The 20,386-nt window shown below is 40.9% G+C and overlaps 1 protein-coding gene across 3 annotated transcripts in view; it reads right to left on the reverse strand.

Moving 5' to 3' along the window:
• The window catches only part of LOC132384984 (rho GTPase-activating protein 23-like), a 510,483-nt gene that overhangs the window by 401,845 nt on the left and 88,252 nt on the right, over window positions 1–20,386 (reverse strand). The window lies entirely within an intron of this gene.

Genomic DNA, 20,386 nt, shown 5'->3' on the forward strand with positions numbered 1-20,386 from the left:
GAACCAGACTATTTAACTTCACTCAGCACAACACTGAACTGATTCTAAAGTTCAAAGTAAGTTTATTATCAAAGTATATATATGCCACCATATACAACCCTGAAATTCATTTTCACGCAGGCATACTCAGTAAATCCAATGACCATAATAGAATCAATGAAAGACCGCACCCAACAGGGCAGACATCCAATGGACAAAAGACAACAAACTGCAAATACAAAAGAAAAAATAATAATAAATAAATACGCAATAAATATGGAGAACATGAGATGAAGAGTCCTTGAAAGTGAGTCCATAGGTTGTGGGAATATTTCAATGATGGGGCAAGTGCAGTTGAGTGAAGTTATCCCCTCTGGTTCAGAGCCTGATGGTTGAAGGGTAGTAGCTATTCTTGAACCTGGTGATGTGAGTCCTGAGGTTCCTGTACCTTCTTCCTGATGACAGCAGCAAGAAGAAAGCATGACCTGGGTGGTGTGGATCCTTGATGATGGATGCTGCTTTCCTGCAACAATGCTCCATGTAGATGTGGTCAGTGGTGGGGAGGGTGTTGAATGGAGCAGGGTTCTAAGCACACAACCCTGTGGCGCACCTATACTGATGGGAGATTGTGGAGGCAATATTTCTTGCCAATCCAAATCAACTAGGGTCTCTAAAAAAAGAAAATCGAAGATCCAATTGTACAAGTAGGTATCAAGCCACGGTCTTCAAACTTACCATTTAGTTTTGAGGGGATGATGGTACTGAAAGCTCAGATGTAGTCAATAAAGAGCATCCTGCATCTTTATTGTCCAGATATTCTAGGGTTGAGTGAAGAGCTAATGAAATGGCATCTGCTGTAGACTTGCTGTGCTGGTAGGCAAATTGCAGCGGATCCAAGTCACCTCTCAGGCAGGAGTTGATATTCTTCATCACCAACCTCTCAAAAGATTCCAGAACCTATAGACTCAATTTCATGAACTCTACAACTCATGTTTTCGGCATTATTTATTTATTTGTTTATTTATTTATTTAATTGTTGTTGTTGTTGTTGTTATTATTATCTGTTATTTTGTACTTGCACAGTTTGCACACTGGTTGTCAGTCTTTGTGTGAAGTTTTTCATTGATTCTATTGTGTGCCTTTGTTTTATCGTGAATGTCTGCAAAAAATGTATATGGTGACATATATGTACTTTAATAACAAACTGCACTTTGAGATTATTATTGGGCACAAGGAGGACGTTCTCGATGACAAAAAGCCAGAATTAGGGGTCAAAGCCTCTGAATATAGATATGTTATTAAAACAGGGGTTCCCAAACTGGCGTCCACGGACCCCTCAGTTAATGGTAAGGCTCCATTAAATACAAAAGGTTAGGAACCCCTGCATTAAAAGAGAGTACATCTTAACCAGAGGTTGATGAGCTTGTCGAATTCTCCACCACAGAAGACAGAAGAGGTAGGTTATTCAAGGAGGAGATAGATGCAAAGAGAAGCAAATAATAAATGGAGAAAGCAGGAGGAGGATAAAGTAGATGATTGTGTTCAATGGTGGGTCTAGCTCAAAGGGCTGAATGGCTCCTGCCTCCATCTTCAACTTTTGCCATGTTTTTATTATGTAGGAAGAAAATTTCCTATGAACCCAGCTGCAGAAGTTCTGATTTAGTATTCCTCGGGCAAGCCACCAATATGCCTTTAGAAATGTTTAGTTAATAGTGCCAAGTGTACCCACTGCTTTTGCCTCCCAGAACAAAGTGATGCTTTCTAAAATACATTTCACTCTACAAAGAATCATTTTAAGAATGTGTCAAATTAGAAATTGTTTCAAATTACTACTACTCTGGAAGAATTCTTAATTGATATGCTCCAACTATACTCAAAACTTGCTCCATGACTTCAACTGTCTATTTGTCAATTTTGTTGAGGGTAAAGGACAGTTAACAGTAATTTATGATTTCAGAAATTGTGATTATGATTAACATAGTGATTAAAAGTTCTGTCTGCCTTTAATAGTTTCCAAGAGATTATACAGAGCTAGAATTATAAAGAAGTATTTTCATTATTTTTGACTTGGCACATAATTTAAAATGTAATTCTAAAGACTATACAGTGGATTCTGGTTAATTGGGTCATCAGTTAATTGGGGCAGTGCTTAATTGGGACAACTCTTAAAAAACAAAAAAAAATCAAGAAAATAGCCACTATTCCCTTCATTTATTTGGGACACTATGCTGTTTAATTGGGACAGGAGACTGTTGCTAACAATTTCTAACTAGTGTCAATCATGCGTACTTGTATAGGCGTTAGACACTACACTGCGTTTAGAGTGAACAGGTTTTAAATAGCATCAGTTGTGTGTACTTATGTTCAAAGAGCAGTGATTTTTGTCACTGACAATTGGCGAGAAATAAACTGCCAGACAATTCAAGCAACACACACAAAATGCTGGTGGAACACAGCAGACCAGGCAGCATCTATAGGGAGAAGTGCTGTCGACGTTTCAGGCCGAGACCCTTCGTCAGGACTAACTGAAAGGAAAGATACTAAGAGTTTTGAAAGTAGGAGGGGGAGGGGGGAAATGCAAAATGATAGGAGAAGACCGGAGGGGGTGGGATGAAGCTAAGAGCTGGAAAGGTGATTGGCGAAAGTGATACAGAGCTGGAGAAGGGAAAGGATCATAGGACGGGAGGCCTCGGGAGAAAGAAAGGGGGAGGGGAACACCAGAGGGAGATGGAGTTTATCTACTGATATCTACTATAAGCCTACAGACACTTACAGCTACCTAAACTATTCCTCTTCCCACCCTGTCTCTTGCAAAAATGCTATCACCTTCTCACAATTCCTCCGGCTCCACCGCATCTGCTCTCAGGATGAGGCCTTTCATTCCAGGACGAAGGAGATGTCTTCCTTTTTTAAACAAAGGGGCATTCCTTCTTCCACCATCAACTCTGCTCTCAAACGCATCTCCCCCATTTCCCGCACATCTGCCCTCACCCCATCTGCCTACCACCCCACTCGGGATAGGGTTCCCCTTGTCCTCACCTACCACCCCACCAGCCTCCAGGTCCAATGTATAATTCTCCGTAACTTCCGCCACCTCAATGGGATCCCACTACCAAGCACATCTTTCCCTCCCCCCCCCCTTCTGCTTTCTACGCGACTCCCTTGTCCACTCGTCCCCCCCATCCCTTCCCACTGATCTCCCTCCTGGCACTTATCCTTGCAAGTGGAACAAGTGCGACACCTGCCCTTACACTTCCTCCCTCACCACCATTCAGGGCCCCAGACAGTCCTTCCAGGTGAGGCGACACTTCATCTGTGAGTCAGCTGGTGTGGTATACTGCGTCCGGTGCTCCCGGTGTGGCCTTTTATATATTGGTGAGATCTGACACAGACTGGGAGACCGTTTCGCTGAACACCTACGTTCTGTCTGCCAGAGAAAGCAGGATCTCCCAGTGGCCACACATTTTAATTCCACGTCCCATTCCCATTCTGATATGTCTATCCATGGCCTCCTCTACTGTCAAGATGAAGCCACACTCAGGTTGGAGGCTCTTTCTGCCCATCACTCTGCCTGTTCTCCATCTCCCTCTGGTGTTCCCCTCCCCCTTTCTTTCTCCCGAGGCCTCCCATCCCTTCTCCAGCTCTGTATCACTTTCGCCAATCACCTTTCCAGCTCTTAGCTTCATCCCACCCCCTCCGGTCTTCTCCTATCATTTCGCATTTCCCCCTCCCCCCACTACTTTCAAATCTCTTACTACCTTTCCTTTCAGTTAGTCCTGACGAAGGGTCTTGGCCCGAAACGTCGACAGTGCTTCTCCCACATAGATGCTGCCTGGCCTGCTGTGTTCCACCAGCATTTTGTGTGTGTTGTTTGAATTTCCAGCATCTGCAGATTTCCTCGTGTTTGCAAGACAATTCAGAATGGTTTTTGCTCACTGTGGTTTCAAGCATTCAAGCTTGGAGATGCCAGAAATGGATGGGAGGGAAAATGCAAATTCTTCAACAAGTTAGAAACTGCAATGAAATTAAAAGGTATCAACAATAATCTTTAATGTCACAATGAAAATGAAGATATGGAGGATGTCAAAAGCTTTGTATAAAGGCAGTCTATTATCTGTGCTAGGTGCCTGCACTGATTTTGTTCATTCACAGTCAATCAAAAGAACACGGCAGTGCACACTGGATGAATTCCTCCGTCAATAACTATTAGGAACTAATACACAGTTTCTAGTACAGTTTAATGACCTAATGGTGTTCTAAGTTGTTCTGTGTGTAACTTAAATGCATAATTTGTTATTCCGTTAAATGGTAGTTTGTCTTTTTGTACCTTTTTAATTATTTCCATGAAACTTCAGCTAATAATGGCAGCCACTTAATTGGGGTAAAATGTACTGATCCCGATGTGTCCCAATTAACTGGAATCCATTGTATATCAAGAACAAATTGCTTCAACACCAAAAAGAATCTGATTGTAATTCATCAAACACAACAAATGTAAGCTCATCAAATCTGTTCGATTAATGCACAACTATCCCAGTGTCTTTTGTTCTGTTGGCGCTGGAATGCGTGGTGACACGTTCAGGCTGCCCCCAGCACATCCTTGGGTACATTGTTTGTTAACACAAATGATACATTTCACTGTACATTTTGATGTACATGTATAAATCAATATGAATCTGAATTTAAAATGGGTATGTGTGTGGCCAAAGCCAGGAGTCTAGAGGATAGTGGCAATGGGAATCAGCTGTACAGCTGGAGAAGGGGTCAAAATTGAAAGTACATTTATACAACCTTGAGGTTTGTCTTCTTACAGGCAGCCACGAAACAAAGAAAACCAAAAGAACCCATTTAAAAAAAGACCACCAAACATCCAATGTGCAGAGAGAGAATAAAACAAATAGTGAAAATAATGAAAACAAGCAAACGGCATTGAGAATTGAAGTCCACAGACATGAAGCTACAGCCTCAGATCTGCACAGAGTCGAGTAAATGTCATGGAACAGCGAACTGAACCGGCCCATCCCTCGCCCCAGACCCCAACACCCTGACTTTTTTCAATTCGGTCCATCATCCAACCATCAGCTATTACCCCTCAAACATCAGGCTTTTGACTGCAATCTATGGACTCACTTTCAAAGCTTCTTCACCTCATGTTCTCTATAGTTATTGCTTATTTAAAGTTCAAAGTACATTTTATTATCAAAATACATGTACGTCACCATATGACATGTATGAACCCTGAGATTCATTTTCTTGTGGGCATACTCAACAATTCTATAGAATCTATAATCAATACAGAATCAGTGAAAGACCACACCAACTTGGGCATTCAAGTGTGTAGAAGACAACAAACTGTGCAAATGCAAAAAGGAGAAACAATAATAATTATTATTATCATTATTATTAAATAAACAATAAATATATAATTATATAAATAAATATAATTGTTATTTTGTTTCAGTTTTATGTGAATGCCCACAAGGAAATGAATCTCAGGATAGTATATGGTGACATATATTTACTTTGACAATAAATTTACTTTGAACATTGAACTTTGAAATTAAATTCCTAAATTAGGGGAAAGGCTAGTTTCAATATGAAAAAACAGGTCCTGACAAAAGGAAGCCGGAAACAGCTATTCGCAGGTACACAAGGTCTTCATGCAATCAGTGGGAGTCAATCAAAGTGAAAGAGAGGGTGTTAGCTCAAAGCAAACATGCTACAGAAATACTAAAGGGCAAGGCCAACAAGGCAAAAGACACTGGATTTCAAAGGAGATTGATGGTTGGAAAGGAAATGCAGTTTATATCACCTCCAGTCAAAATCAAAGTCAAAGGCAAAAGTAAATTTATTTTCATCGTACATATATGTCACCATATACTACCTTGAGATTCATTTTTCTGCAGACACTTACAGGAAAATAAAGAAATACAGTAGAATTTATTAAATACTATACATAAATAAAAATTATCAAACAACTAATGTGCAAGACAAATTGTGCAAAAAACACTGAGAACATGAGTTGCAGAGCCCTTAAAAGTAAGTTCCTAGATTGGAATCAGTTCCAGTTGAGATGAGTGAATTTATCCACACCAGTTCAAGAGCTTGATGGTTGTAGGGCAGTACCGAAAGGGTAGAGAACTAAAAACAGGAGATTCCCCACAGCATAAAATGTGTAGGAGGAATCTTTAAAAAAGTAAGAGGAAGGGCACGAAACAGCATTGGTGGACAAGTCTGAGAGAAATCTCAAAGCATTTTATGTGCATAATAAGCATAAGCAGGGAAAAGTTAGTGCCCATTAGGGACTAAAGAGGATATCAGTCTGTGGAGCCAGAGGATGCAGGTGATACCCTGAATAAATACATCACATCTTCATTCACCATCAAAAACATACTGTAGTTAGAAAATTCAGAGAAGATGATACTGGAATTCTGGGGAAAACTGATATCAAAATGGAGGCCTAAGATGTTTCAACACAAGAGATTCTGCAGGGGCAGTAAATCCAGGGTAACACACACAAAATGCTGAAGGAACTCAGCAAGTCAGGTAGCATCTGCGGAGAGTGACAGAGCACTACACTACAGCACAGAAACAAGCCCTTCAGCCCATCTAGTCTATGCCAAGCTATTATTCTACCAGCTCTTGATGAAGGGTCTCAGCCGAAAACATTGACTGTTTATTCCTCTCCATAGATGCTGCCTGATCTGATGAGTTCCTCCAGCATCTGTCTTAACAGGATTAGGAGGTTGAGAAATTCTGAGAGTCGGATGTGATGTATTCCAGTCTGCAATGGGAGATAAGAAGGAGGGTACTGTGACTCTGACAGAAATTCCCTAATCTCTGTGGCCACAGAAGGATGTCAGATGACTGTAGGGCAGCAAATATGATATTGTTACTTAATAAATTCAACAAGGACAGTCTAGGTAATTACATCGCAGTGAAAGTGCCTTGACCAACACACCACAGCAAATACCTAATACATACAAATATTCCCTCAGTAACCACTCTGCTGGGTACACCTATGCACCTGCTTATTTATGCAAATATCATGTGGCAACAAGTCAATGCATAAAAGCATGCAGACATGGTCAAGAGGTTCAGTTGTTGTTCAGACCAAACATGAGAAAAGGCAAGAAATATGACCTAAGTGACTTTGACCATGGAATGATTGTTGGTGCCAGACAGGATGGTTTGAGTATCTCAGAAATTGCTGATCTTCTGGGATTTCACACACAACAATCCCCAGAGTTCACAGAGAATGGTGCAAGGAAACAAAAAAAAACATCCAGTGAGCGGCAGTTCTGTGGGTGGAAACGCCTTGTTACTGAGGGAGGTCAGAGGAGAATGGCCAGACTGGTTCGAGCTGACAGGAAGGTGATAGTAACTCAAATAACCATGTGTTACAATAGTAGTGTGCAGAAGAAAATCTCTGAATGCACATGTCAAACTTTGAAATGGATGATCTACAACAGCAGAAGACCACGAACATACACTCAGTGTCCACTTTATTATGTGAGGTACCTAATAAAGTGGTCACTGAGTGTAAATGCAAATATATATGATCCTTGATCCTAATGCCAGTGTACTGATACTAAAAATAATTCTGAAGAACAGAAGGAAACTTTCAAAAAGCTTTCAAAAAACTTTCAAAAAGCAGGAATTGATCAGGGATAGTCAATATGGCTTTGTTAATGAGAGAACGAGTCTAACTAACTTCACTGCATTTTGAGAGGTGACCATTCTGTGAACGAGGATAACGTAGTTGACATAGTCTTTTTTTACTGCTATTTTGGGCGATTTTGATCGAGGTGGTCTGCAGTTAACAAACTACATAGCGCTGGATTGAACTGAATTGAATATGCCTGGACTATTTCAATTTTGTGCTTTATATTCTGGGTTTTTTGCTCATTTTTTTCTTTTTTACTACTTGCGCTATTTGTTTTTTCTTAGCACATGGGAGGTGGTTGATGTTTTCTTTGAACAGGTTCCAGGGTTTTCTTTGTTTTGTGGCTGTCTGTAGGAAGACAAATCTCAGGGTTGTATACTGCACGGATACTTTGATAATAAATATACTCTGAATCTTGAATCTTTGGAGTTTGGTGGGCCTTTGTCAAAGACCTGATTCATCTTAAAGAGCCCTTGGTATCCAAGACAACTTAGCAAATTAGGTCTGAATTGGTAAAGGAATACAGAGCATGCTGTTCAAGAATTGTTTTAACGATTGTAAGAATGTGATTGGTGTGGTACTGCAAGGATCGGTGCTGGAATCCTTGCTATTTGTAATGTACATCAACAAACTGAATATACGATTCAGAAGGTACAATTGGTAAGTTCACAGATGACATGAGGATTGATGGTGGTGTTGTAAGAAGCAAGAGAGTAATCTTTGGCTCCAGAATGATATTGATCGGATGGGAATATCAGGAGAAATGCGGATGAAACTTAATCCGGAAAAATGCAAGGCGATGCACTTTGGTGGAACGAAGGCTAGGGTAACAGGAGCCTACAGAGTAATGAGGATCAGACAGACTTTGGTGTATGTCTCCACGGATCCCTGAAGCACAAGTAGATCAGATGATGAAGGTAGCATATGATACAAACATGAGAAAGTCTGCAGGTACTGGAGAGCAACACACACAAAATGCTGGAGGAACTCAGCAGGTTAGGCAGCATCTATGGAAATGAATAAACAGTCGATGATTTGGGCCAAGACCCTTCTTCAGGACTGGAAAGGAAGGGAGAAGACACAAGAATAAAAAGGTGTGGTGGGGGGGGGGGAATGGGTGATAGCTAGAAGATGATAGGTGAAGCCAAGTGGTTAAGAACAATAAAGGGCCAGAGAGGAGGGAATCTGATAGGAGAGGAGAGTGCACCATGGGAGAAAGAGAAGGAGGAGGGGCACCTGGGGAGGTGACAGGCAGTTGAGAAGAGACAAGAAGCAAGAGTGGGGAATAGAAGAAGAGGAGAGGAGAAGGGAATTTTATTTACCAGTCAGAGAAATGGATGTTCATGCATTCAGGTTGGATGCTACCTAGATAGAATACAAGGTGTTGCTCCTCCACCCCCTTGGTACAAGACAAGGCCATGGACCGATGTGTCAGAATGGGAATGGGTATTGGAATTAAAATGTTTGGCTACTGTGAAGTTCAATTGGAATTAAAATATCTGATATGATATTGTGAAGAAGAGTCTTGGCCTGAGACGCCCACTATCTATTTATTTCCATAGATGCTGCCTAAACTATTGAGTTCCTCCAGCACTGTGTTGCTTTGGATTTCCAGCATCTGCAGACTTGCTCTTGCTTTTGATATGACGTAATTGTCTTCCTCAGCCAGGGCCAAGAATGTAAGAGTACGGAGGTCATGAGACAACTATGTAAAATATTAGGCCACAGCTAGAATATCCTGTAGTTCTGGTTACAATACTTTGAGAAGGAGGTGACTGCACTGTACAGGGTCATGAGAAGGTTCACCAGAATGTTGCCTGTGAGGGAATATCTCAGCATGGAGGATAGTCTGAGTTTGTTTTTTGTTAAAGTGGAAAACGTTGAGGTATACACAATTATGAAAGACATACAGTACTGTGCAAAAGTCTTAACTAACTATATCTATGTACCCTAACTATATATATGTGCCTAGAACTTTTGCACAGTGCCGTATTTGTCAACATGGAGCAGAGAGCAAGGGTGTAAATCTGGTGTGAACAAAAGATGTTAAGAATGGAGACGGTGGAGGGGAGGGTATGGGACATGTGCCAAAGAAGGAGTGCCAGGAGTATGGGGTAGCACAACTACAGACACACCCAGCCCTGAGACACCAAGCAAAGGAATCATTTGATTCCAAACAATTTGTATATTGATCATTACAGAATATCTCTCTGGTGCTTCTTGCTCCCTCCCCTCTCTCTTGCATTTTAGGTATATACATATAAAAACTTTGTCCTACTGTAGATAGGGTAGATGATGCAGGGTCCTAATGCAGAATTTTGACTCAAAACATTGACAATTACTTTCCTCCTACAGGCACTGAGTTCTTCCAGCAGATTGTTTGATGCTCCAGATTCCAGCATCTGTGTCTTCTAGATAGGTTTCTCAATATCTACTCTTTCTCCTTAGCAGTAGCATCTACTGTATATCTAGATGGGAAACACAAGAGATTCTGCTGATGCTAGAAATCCAGAAAAAGCTGGAGGAACTCAGAAGGTCAAGCAGCTTCAATGGAGCAGAATAAATAGTCTACATTTCCAGCCTGTGATGGAGAGCACTTAGTAAATGAACTCCTTACACATGGAGTTCACTCACACGCATACATTGCCTTGTCTTCTCATGATGTCTTCTCATAATGGGTCCTAAACGAAGCTGATGCACTTGGGTTGGCTTTATGGTGCCTTTCCCACCACACAGGGCAGAATCTTCCGTTTCTTTAGTAATGGGGATGTGTAAGTATGCCCGCAAAAAAAGAACCTCAGGGTTGTATGTAGTGACATGTATGTACTCTGATAAAAAATTTTACTTTGAATATTGAAATGTGTAAATGCTGCTAGAATACTGTATTTAAGGTTGGTACTTCTGTTTATTTTGTAATATGACTGTACCTACACTGTGGGGTGCATCATATTCTAATTCATGTGTAGTCTTAAGTTAACTTTGTGGGTAATTAAAGATGGTATGTCCTGGTGCCCAAAACAAAGGAGCTCTTTGCCCTCAGTAAGGGAGAAAGATGGTGGCTGCCAGGAGTTCACACTGGACAACAATAGTACAGAGCTACTACAGTGTTTTCAAGTAGATATCTTCTTGTAAATATTAGCAGTTTTCAATATTTTCGCTAACCTTTGTAAGTATCATTTTTGATGCACCAAATAAACACCCTTGCACTGAAATGCTAAGCAATTCCAGCCATTTTCCCTTTGGTCATAACCCATGTTTCTAACAGAGCTGTTGTCTTAGATTTAAGGAAAGATGGAAGAGACTTAAAGATGATACAGGAAGATTTTTTCCACCCAGAGGATTACTGAAATCTGGAACACACTGCCTATGGTACTCACACAAAGAGGATGTGGATGAATATCTGAAATGTCATGGAATGTTGGAAAATGAGATTATTATAGATAGATAATGTGGGCTGAATAGCCTGTCTTCATGCTGTATAACTTTACTGTGGGGTGGAGGTATGTCTCTACCAAAGGAGGTGTCGGGTGCCCCTTCCCTCCACTGGCCTGCAGGTCACCCTTGGGCAAGGGGTAGCACCTGCTCAGCCCCTGATCAGGGTCAGGTGAAGCCATGGGAGCAGGTGGCGGACAGTTGTACGAGCAGCCGATACATATTGCAAGTCCTGGTTATGCGACCACTGACACCAGGCAGACAATCTCTGAAGAGTATTGATAATAGCTGGTGGGGTGGTGGGGGTCACCCATCTTGTAAATTCACTGCCCAGAAGAAGGCAATGGTAAAGCACTTCTGTAGAAAACTTTGCCAAGAACAATCATGGGCATAGAGAATAAGCTCGCCAATGTCATAGAACATGGTATATAATGATGATGATGATTGGGTGGAACTCCTGAGCTTCCTCAAGATCATCCCCACGATCCTGTGTATCTGACACTTTCTTTGGCACTTCCAAAGCTTTTGTTTTTCTTTTAAAGAGAACAGCTTTAGATAGACGATAATATTTGCAGTCAGCCATATTCTATTTTTTTTCTTGCCTCAAAGTACTAAAAGTAAGCTTTCTGTCCCTGCAACTAATGGATTAAAAATCACAGGCCCCAAGAACATAATTTCCAAATTGATTCATGGACTTTGCCAGAAACACTGAAGTAGAAACTTCTCCCTTCAGTGTACTGTTTGCCAATTTATATAGCCACAAGATTTAAATAAATAAACATCAAGGACCTTAAACGAATTAAAACTTGCCTCATCAGTTAATTCCCTTAAATCACAAAGACTGGTTCCAAGGCAATATCTTAATTGAATATACAGAGGCAGTGTATTTGAACTATTCCTCCTGATAAATAGCTAATCAAGTCAGTAAAATGCTTTAAAGTGCTTATGGGGACATAACAAAATAGAACAAATTCTAGCCTGAGGGAATAAAATATTTAAACAGGGAATACTGGAACATTCAGTGGGCTGAAGAATACATCAAAGAAAATCAAACACATAATGAAAACAGCAAGGGTATCAATAAGATACCTTTTTGTTCTAAAACAGTTTTCCAATCACAATCTTACAATTTTCACCTTGCAAAATTGTCATAGCATTGAGTCAGAATACATCCAAGAGGACCACATCCTTGTTGTTGGGTTTGGAGGTTTGCGTGCCTCAATGACCCGGAAAGCTATGTTGGCTGGAGTCAGGGCTTTTGAAGTTCTAACTAACCAAGAACTTATCAACCTCCGCTTTAAATATACTTAACGACTTGACCTCCACAGGCTTCTATGACAATGAATTCCACAGATTTACCAGCCTCTTGCTAAAGAAATTCTTTCTCATCCCTATTCTAATTGGACATCCCTCTATTCTGAGGCTGTGCACTCTGTTCCTAGACTCCCCCACTATAGGAAACATCTTCTCTCCATTCACTCTGTCTTGACCTTTCAAATTTGATATGTTTCAATAAGATCCTCCGTCATTCTCCTAAATTCCAGTGAGTACAAGCCCAGAGCTAGCCTCACACGTTAACCCTTTCATTCCTGGGATCATTCTTGTGAACCTCCTCTGGACCCTCTCCAATGGCAGCACATCTTTTCGTAGATAAGGGGCTCAAAACTGCTCACAATACTTGAAGTGCGGTCTGACCAATGCCTTACAAACTGTCAGCATCATATTCTTGCTTTCATATTCTAGTCCTCCTGAAATAAATACTAAAATTGCATTTGCCTTTCTTATCATCGACTCAACCTGCAAGTTAACCTTAAGGGAATATCAAGTCCCTTTGCACCTATGATTTTTGAATTTTCTCCCTCTTTAAAAAATACTCTATGCCTTTATTCCTTCTACCAATGTACATGACTATATACTTCCCTACACTATATTCCATCTGCCACTTCTTTACTCATTCCCCCAATCTGTCTAAGCCCTAATTCCTCAAAACTACCTGCCCCTCCACCTATCTTTGTATTGTCTGCAAACTTGGCCAAAGACATCAATTCTATCATCCAACCCATTGACATATGTATAACACAAAAAGAAGCAGTCTTAGTACTGACCCCCGTGGAACAGCACTAGTCACCGACAGCCAACCAGAATAGGCCGCCTTTATTCCCACTCTTTGCCTCCTGCCAATCAGCCAATCTTCTACCCATGCTGGTGTTTTTACTGTAATACTATGGACTTTTATCTTGCTAAGCAGCCTCATGTGCAGCACCTTGTCAAACGCCTTCTGAAAATCCAAGTAAACAAGATCCATTGACTCTCCTTTGTCTATCTTGTTTGCTTTTTCCTCAAGTAATTCTACTTTATCATGAGCCTCTAAATACCCCAAAACCTGGACTCCAACATCTTCCTAATCACTGAAGTCAGGCTAACTGGTCTATCATTTTCTTACTTCTGCCTCCCTCCCTTCTTAAAGAGTGGTGTGACATTTGCAATTTTCCAGATCTCAGGAACCATTAAAGAATCCTGTGATTCTTGAAAGTTCTAAGTTCAAAGTACATTTATGAACAAAGTATGTAAACATTATACAACCTTGCGATTTGTCTCCTTACAGGCAGCCACAAAACAAGAAACCCAAAAGAACCCATTTAAAAAAAAGATCGACAACACTCAATGGGCAGAGAGAAAAAAACTGTGCAAGCAATAAAAGTAAGCAAATAGTATTTAGAATGAAAGTGAGTCCTCAGACATGAAGCCAGGAGCAACCGGAGCAGGCTCACATTTTATACCTCCATAATCACTTCAGCTACCTCTTTCAGAACCCTGGGGTGTAGTCCATCTGGTCCAGTGATTTGTCCACCTTCACACCTTTCAGTTCTGCCTCCTGAGACTATCAACACTATTCTGCATTAAACCTATTGTTTTTGAAAGTTGCTGTGTTCTAGAAGGTTTCCAACTGGCTGAAATGGAAGCTCATTTTAAGAAGGCAAAAACTTCCAAATTACACCAGACTCCCAGAATACGAAGTGTCACACACAAAATGCTGGAGGAACTCAGCAGGTAAGGCAGCATCCATGGAAAGGAATAAAGAATCAATGTTTCAGCCTGAGACCCTTTGCCAGGACTAGAAAGAAAGGGGGATGGAGAGAAGGTTTCTTCCCCCTTACCTTCCAGTCCTAATGAAGGGTCCCAGCCCGAAATGTCGACTCTTCATTGCTCTCCACAGATGCTGCCTGACTTGTTGGGTTCCTCCATGATCTTGTGTGTGTTACTCTGGATCTATAGCTTCTACAGAATCTCTTGTGTCTCAGAATACTAAAATTTGTCACCTTCTACTCATACCATTTCAGGGAAACTGTCAAAATGAAATACATGGTTGCATAAGCAATCATGCTGGTGAATTCTTTGCTTAAGAAAATGAATACACCAAGATTTGCTGGAGTGAAAAAAATAAAACTACTAACATTTTCTATCCATCAGCTATAATGCCCTTCTTTTTCCTGATTCATTGTGTAGCTAAGTGATATACAGAAGGTAAGGCAGAGGAAACAACATATAGAGGGAGCTCAAAGCAAAAGAGAAGAGAGGGAATTGCAGAATTAGAGATATTGAAAGGCAAGACAAAAAAGTGGCAGAAATTGAAACACCTTCTTTTAGAAGCAGCAGTAATCTTAGCTTCCCCTCTCCCTCTCCATCAATTTATTCTGGCATCTACCCCCTTCCTTTCCAGAACTGATGAAGGGTCCTAACCTGAAACATCAACCGTTTATTCCTTTCCATGGATGACGCCTGACCAGCTGAGTTCCTCCAGCGTTTTGTGTGTGTCTTTAACTGTATCTTAAAACTAATTTATAATCAATTACTACAAGTAATAGTATAAGGTAAAGTTACCCTCTATAGCAGGGGTTCCTAACCTGGAGTCCATGGCATAAAAAAGTTTGGGAAGGTTCTGCTCTATAGGAGTATGCCAACTACCACACAAAAAAAAATAATCATTTCAGTGGCTAATTTAAAAGCTAAATATTCAACAATTATCATTCACAGTAATGAAACAAACGGGTGGCAAAATTCAATGTGACAAAGCATTTGTTCAACCAAGATATGCAAAGTAGAAGATGTCCACAAGACCAATTCAGAATCCAATAATTGAAAATAAGCTGTGGGAATCTGAAGCAAACAATAAACTTCTGGAGGAACCCAGCGGGGGAGAGCACTACAGAAATATTTTTTTTAGCTTCTATCAGAGCATTAGACACACCATAAGACCACAGACCATAAGATATTGGAGCAGAATTAGGCCATCTGGCCCATCAAGTCTACTCCGCCATTCAATCATGGCTGATCCTTTTTTTCTATCTCCTCCTCAACCCCAATTCCGGGCCTTCTCTCCATAACTTTGATACAATATATAAGACATCCTTGAGTAACACATGCAATGCTAGAAAAACTCAGCAGGTCAGGTCAAATCTATGGAGAGGAATAAAGAATCAACATTTTGGGCCAAGGCCTTTCATCAGGACTGGAAAAGAAGGGGGAAGAAGCCAGAATAAGGAGGCTGGGGGAAGGAAAGGAGGACAAGCTGGAAGGTGAAAGGTGACACCAGGTGAGAGGGAGGGGGCTGAAATGAGAAGTTGGGAGGTGATCAGTGAAAGGGCTGCAGAAGGAATCTGATGGAAGAGGAGAGTTGACCTTGGGAGAAAGAGAAGGAGGCAGATGAGAAGAGAAGGGTTAAAGGGAGAAGCAGAATTGGAAATAGAAAAGGAAAGGGAGGGGGGAGAAATAACTGGAAAATGGTGAAATCAATGTTCATGCTGTTGTGTTGTAGGCTACGCAGATGGAATATGAGGTGTTGCTCCTCTAACCTGAGAGGATATTCAAATACATTCTTAGCCAATTTTCTCCAATGATACCAACCAAGATAAAAAAAATAATCCAGTCTAGTTCAAGTTCAAGTTTAATTTACATTCAACAATGCATGAATACAGTTAAATGAAACAGTGCTACTCCAGAGCCAAGGTGGAAAACACAGCATCAACAGTCATACACAGCGCAAGCCACATATAACACATAAAGATGGTAAACACATGCAAGGTAGCAAGCACACGTAAGATATCAGTAAAACACAGTCACACAGAATACAACATGGTCCAAGACCCTGAGTCTATGAATGTTGCAGCAGTCTGCAGTCAAATAAAACACAGCTGGTCTTCTGCCGAGCAAGCACTTGGGGGGGGTGGGGGGTGGGAGGGGCAGCACCAACTGCAGCTTGGAGGCCACACCACATTAGCCCCTGCAGTCCTGTGGAGCACACCTACTCCAATGTCTCTCTCCTCAGCAGCTGTAAACAGGCACCACCGCGGATGGAGGCCTAATCATTGCTATGACCAAGGCCACGCAACTCCCCCGCTGTCGTCCCTGCCATCTGCCAATAAATCAGCGAATCAGACTTGCAGCATTCCATATTGCAATCACAAGAAAAGTGACCAAGATGATAACTTGCTGTTAGACTGCATACTGCCTTTGTGCACCAACTTTCCCCAACACCTCTCTGACACAGGCAGCAGCACAACCCACACCAAGTCCAGCTCCTTCAGTTCTCTGCCAATGAGCAACTTGCTGATAGGATGGACCTGCAGTACTTTAATGTTCAGTAGGGTCCTGCAATCGTAAAAAATACGTGTACAATAGACAGTAACATCTTTGGTTGGCCCCGTAGAGGACGCTGGGTCCGAGCGCTCTGTCATCTTAACAGTAGCCTTTTCTGTAAGGAGTACTACAAGCTACTAAGCTCATAATCATGAATACAAAACCATCTCTACAGTTGACTGGAGAACAAAACTGCACCCCCCCCCCCCCCCCAGCGTAATCACCCTCATTTTCTACATTCATTCTGAACAATTATTGTACTATGGTCTAATTTTTCACATGTGAACTCAACAAACTCCCTACTTTGTCCTGCCTGACCTCTCCACAATAGTTTCCCACAGGATAGCAAAGACATTCCAGAATACATGAATGTACTCCTTTAAAAACAAAGTTTGAGTCCAGTTCAAGGCTAGTTAGTGAAATTCCAACTACTGAGTGGAATGCTTGTTTTCCCTCACAGGAGGACTATAACTTCATGAGGCAGGCAGCCACAAGTATAACAATACACCATAAAGCAATAGGCTTCATTTAGTAACTAGGCTTTACAGTGCTCCTTTGTTACTGCAGTGTCATGGCATCATATTGTCAAGTGGAATACCACACCTAGAACTGAATTCCTGCATCAAAGTACAAAGTAAATTTATTATCAAAGTACATACAGTTATGTCACCATATACAACTCAGAGATTTATTTTCTTGTGGGCATACTCAATAAATCTATAGAATAATAACCATAACAGAATCAATGAAAGACCGCACCAACTTGGATGTTCAACCAAAGTGCAGAAGACAACAAACTGCACAATACAAAAAGAAAGAGATAATAATCATAAATAAATAAGCAATAAATATCAAGAACGCGAGATGAAGAGTCCTTGAAAGCGAGTCCATTGGTCGTGGGAGCATTTCAGTGATAGGGCAATTGAAGTTGACTGAAGTTATTCCCTTTGGTTCAAGGGTTGAAATTCTCAAAATAAATATTACTATAATTTGAAATATCATATCACATACGTCATTTCAAACAATTTCATCTGATGGTGGTGATGGAGAGGGTATGGAAGGTTGGAGAACTCAAATTCCAACAATTGAAATTAGAACATCGGCTGTCTTCTAACTAGAATTAGAAGACAGCCATTAGAACCATGACTGTCTGCTAGTAGTTACTGATTTACAGATGGACTAAAATAATTAAAGAGAACAGAACTAGGTAGACACACAAAATGCTGGTGGAACGCAGCAGGTCAGACAGCATCTATAGTGCTGTCGACTAGGTAGAATTGACTAGGTAGTACTCATTGTCAGTAAGACTAAGGAATTGATTGCGGTTTTCTTGAAGGGAAGGTCAAGAGAACACACATCAGACCATTGAAGGGTCACCAGTGAAAAGAATGAGGAGTTTCAAGTTCCTGGGTATCAGTGTCTCAGTGGATCTAAACTGGGCCCATTGCATTGATGTAATCATAAAGAAGGTATACCAATAGTTCTACTTTGTTAGAGTTTGCAAGGATTTGGTATGTCACCAAAGATTTCTATAGATGTACAGTAGAAAGCATTATGACAACATGCATCCTCATCGAGTGTGGAGACTCCAATGCACAGGGTTGCAAGAGGCAGCAGAGGGTTGTGGACTCAGCCAGCTCCATCATGGGCAGAAACTTTACTATCATTGAAGACATCTTCAAGAGGGAGTGCCTCAAGAAGACAGCATCCATCACTAAGGACCCTCACCATCCAAGACATGTCTTCTTCTCATACTACCATCAGAGAGGAGGTACAGGAACCTGAAGACCTATGCTCAACCATTTAGGAGCATTTCTTCTCATCCATCATCAGATTTCTCAATGGTCTTATTTGAACACTACCTTGCTACTCATTACCTTGCACTACTTATTTTGCTATTGAAAGTAATTTTTGTGTCTTTGCCCAGCACTGCTACCATAAAGCAACGAGTTACACAACATACAAGTCAGTGACAATACACCTCAGTGTTAGTGCCCAGCATTTCAAGATCGACCAAAGGAATGAATCATGTGAGAAAAAGGCCATCCCCCAATATTCCTCCACCAAACAAGTGAGAAATTTGAAGAGAAAACACATGACAAAATTAGAAACAAAGCCATAGCTGAACTGGATCGATCTGACTACAGGAACTCTGGAATTGCTTCAATGCCTCCACTTTCTATGTGACCAATTTTAAGTTAATTATAGAATTTAGCAATACTAGTAGGCCACTTGGTCCCTCAAGCCTGCTCCAAAATTTAATAAGATCACACTGATCTGACTGTAACCCCAAATACACATTCCTATCTACCCAAGGTAACCTTTCACCCTCTTACTTCAGATACCTATTCATCAAAGCTTAAACAAGATTCAAATACTGTTTCCACCAAACTTTAGAGAAGTTTCAAAGTCTCACAAACATCTGAAAAAAATACCTCAGCACTACCTTAATGGGTGATCCTTTCTTTTTTAAAATAGTGACCTCTTGTTCCCTACAGAGCATATATCCCTTCTACACTCACCCTTGTCAAAATCCCAACTCAAACTTCAAAGTAAATTTATTAACCAATACATGTATGCCACCATGTACAACACCAAGATTCATTTTCTTGCAGGTATACTCAACAAATCTATAGAATAATAATCATAACAGTGTCAATGAAATACTGCACCAATTTGGGCATTCAACCAGAGTGCAGAAGACAACAAACTGTACAAATGCAAAAAGAAAGAATTAATAATAATAATAATAAATAAGCAATGAATATCAAGAATGTGAGATGAAGAGTCCTTGAAAGTGAGTCCATTGGTTGTGGGAACATTTCAATGATGGGTCAAGTGAAGTTGACTTTGGTTCAAGAGCCTGATGGTTGAAGCGTAATAACTGTTCTTAAACCTGGTGGTGTGAGTTCTGAGATTACTGTACCTTCTTCCCAATGGTAGCAGCGAGAAGAGAGCATGTCCTATGTGGTGGGAGTCCCTGATGATGGATGCTGCTTTTCAATGACAGTGTTTCATGTAGATGGCTTTATCTGTGATGGATTACCTAATGTGTGTCAATCAAGTTCTCAGTCTTATACATTGCAACAGATACAATCTTTTCCAATAAAATAACTTGCCCAATTCCAGGTATGTTTTATAGATATTCCCTGAACTGCTTCCAATGCATTTGCATCCTTCCATTACAAAGACTACTACTGTTCACAGTTCTCCAGGTGGAGTCTCAGCAATGACTTAAATAACCAATGCATTACCTCCATAATTTTGCATTTTATAGCCTTAGATATAAACAATAGCATGGATATCTTTCCTAGTTACTTGCTGTACTTACATCCAATTATCTCTGCAACTTGGAGGTTTACAATCCCTCACCATTTAGTAAAAAATGCATTTCACATTTTTCCACATTATCTCCATTCTGGATGGCGGAGTGGTGATCCATCTCCACCAAACGAGGTGTAAGGTGGTAAGGTGCTCTTTCTCTCCACTAGCCTGCAGGTCACCCTTGGGCAGGGTGTAACACCCCACGCCCCCCAGATCAAGATCACATGAAGCCATGGGAGCAGGAGATGGATGGTCATATAAGCAGTTGATGCATATCAAAAATATTGGTTATGCGACCAATAATACCAGGCAGACAATCTCTGAAGAGTATTGGTAATGGCAGGGGTC

This window comes from Hypanus sabinus, chromosome X1 (genome assembly GCF_030144855.1).
Source record: "Hypanus sabinus isolate sHypSab1 chromosome X1, sHypSab1.hap1, whole genome shotgun sequence".
NCBI lineage: Eukaryota > Metazoa > Chordata > Chondrichthyes > Myliobatiformes > Dasyatidae > Hypanus > Hypanus sabinus.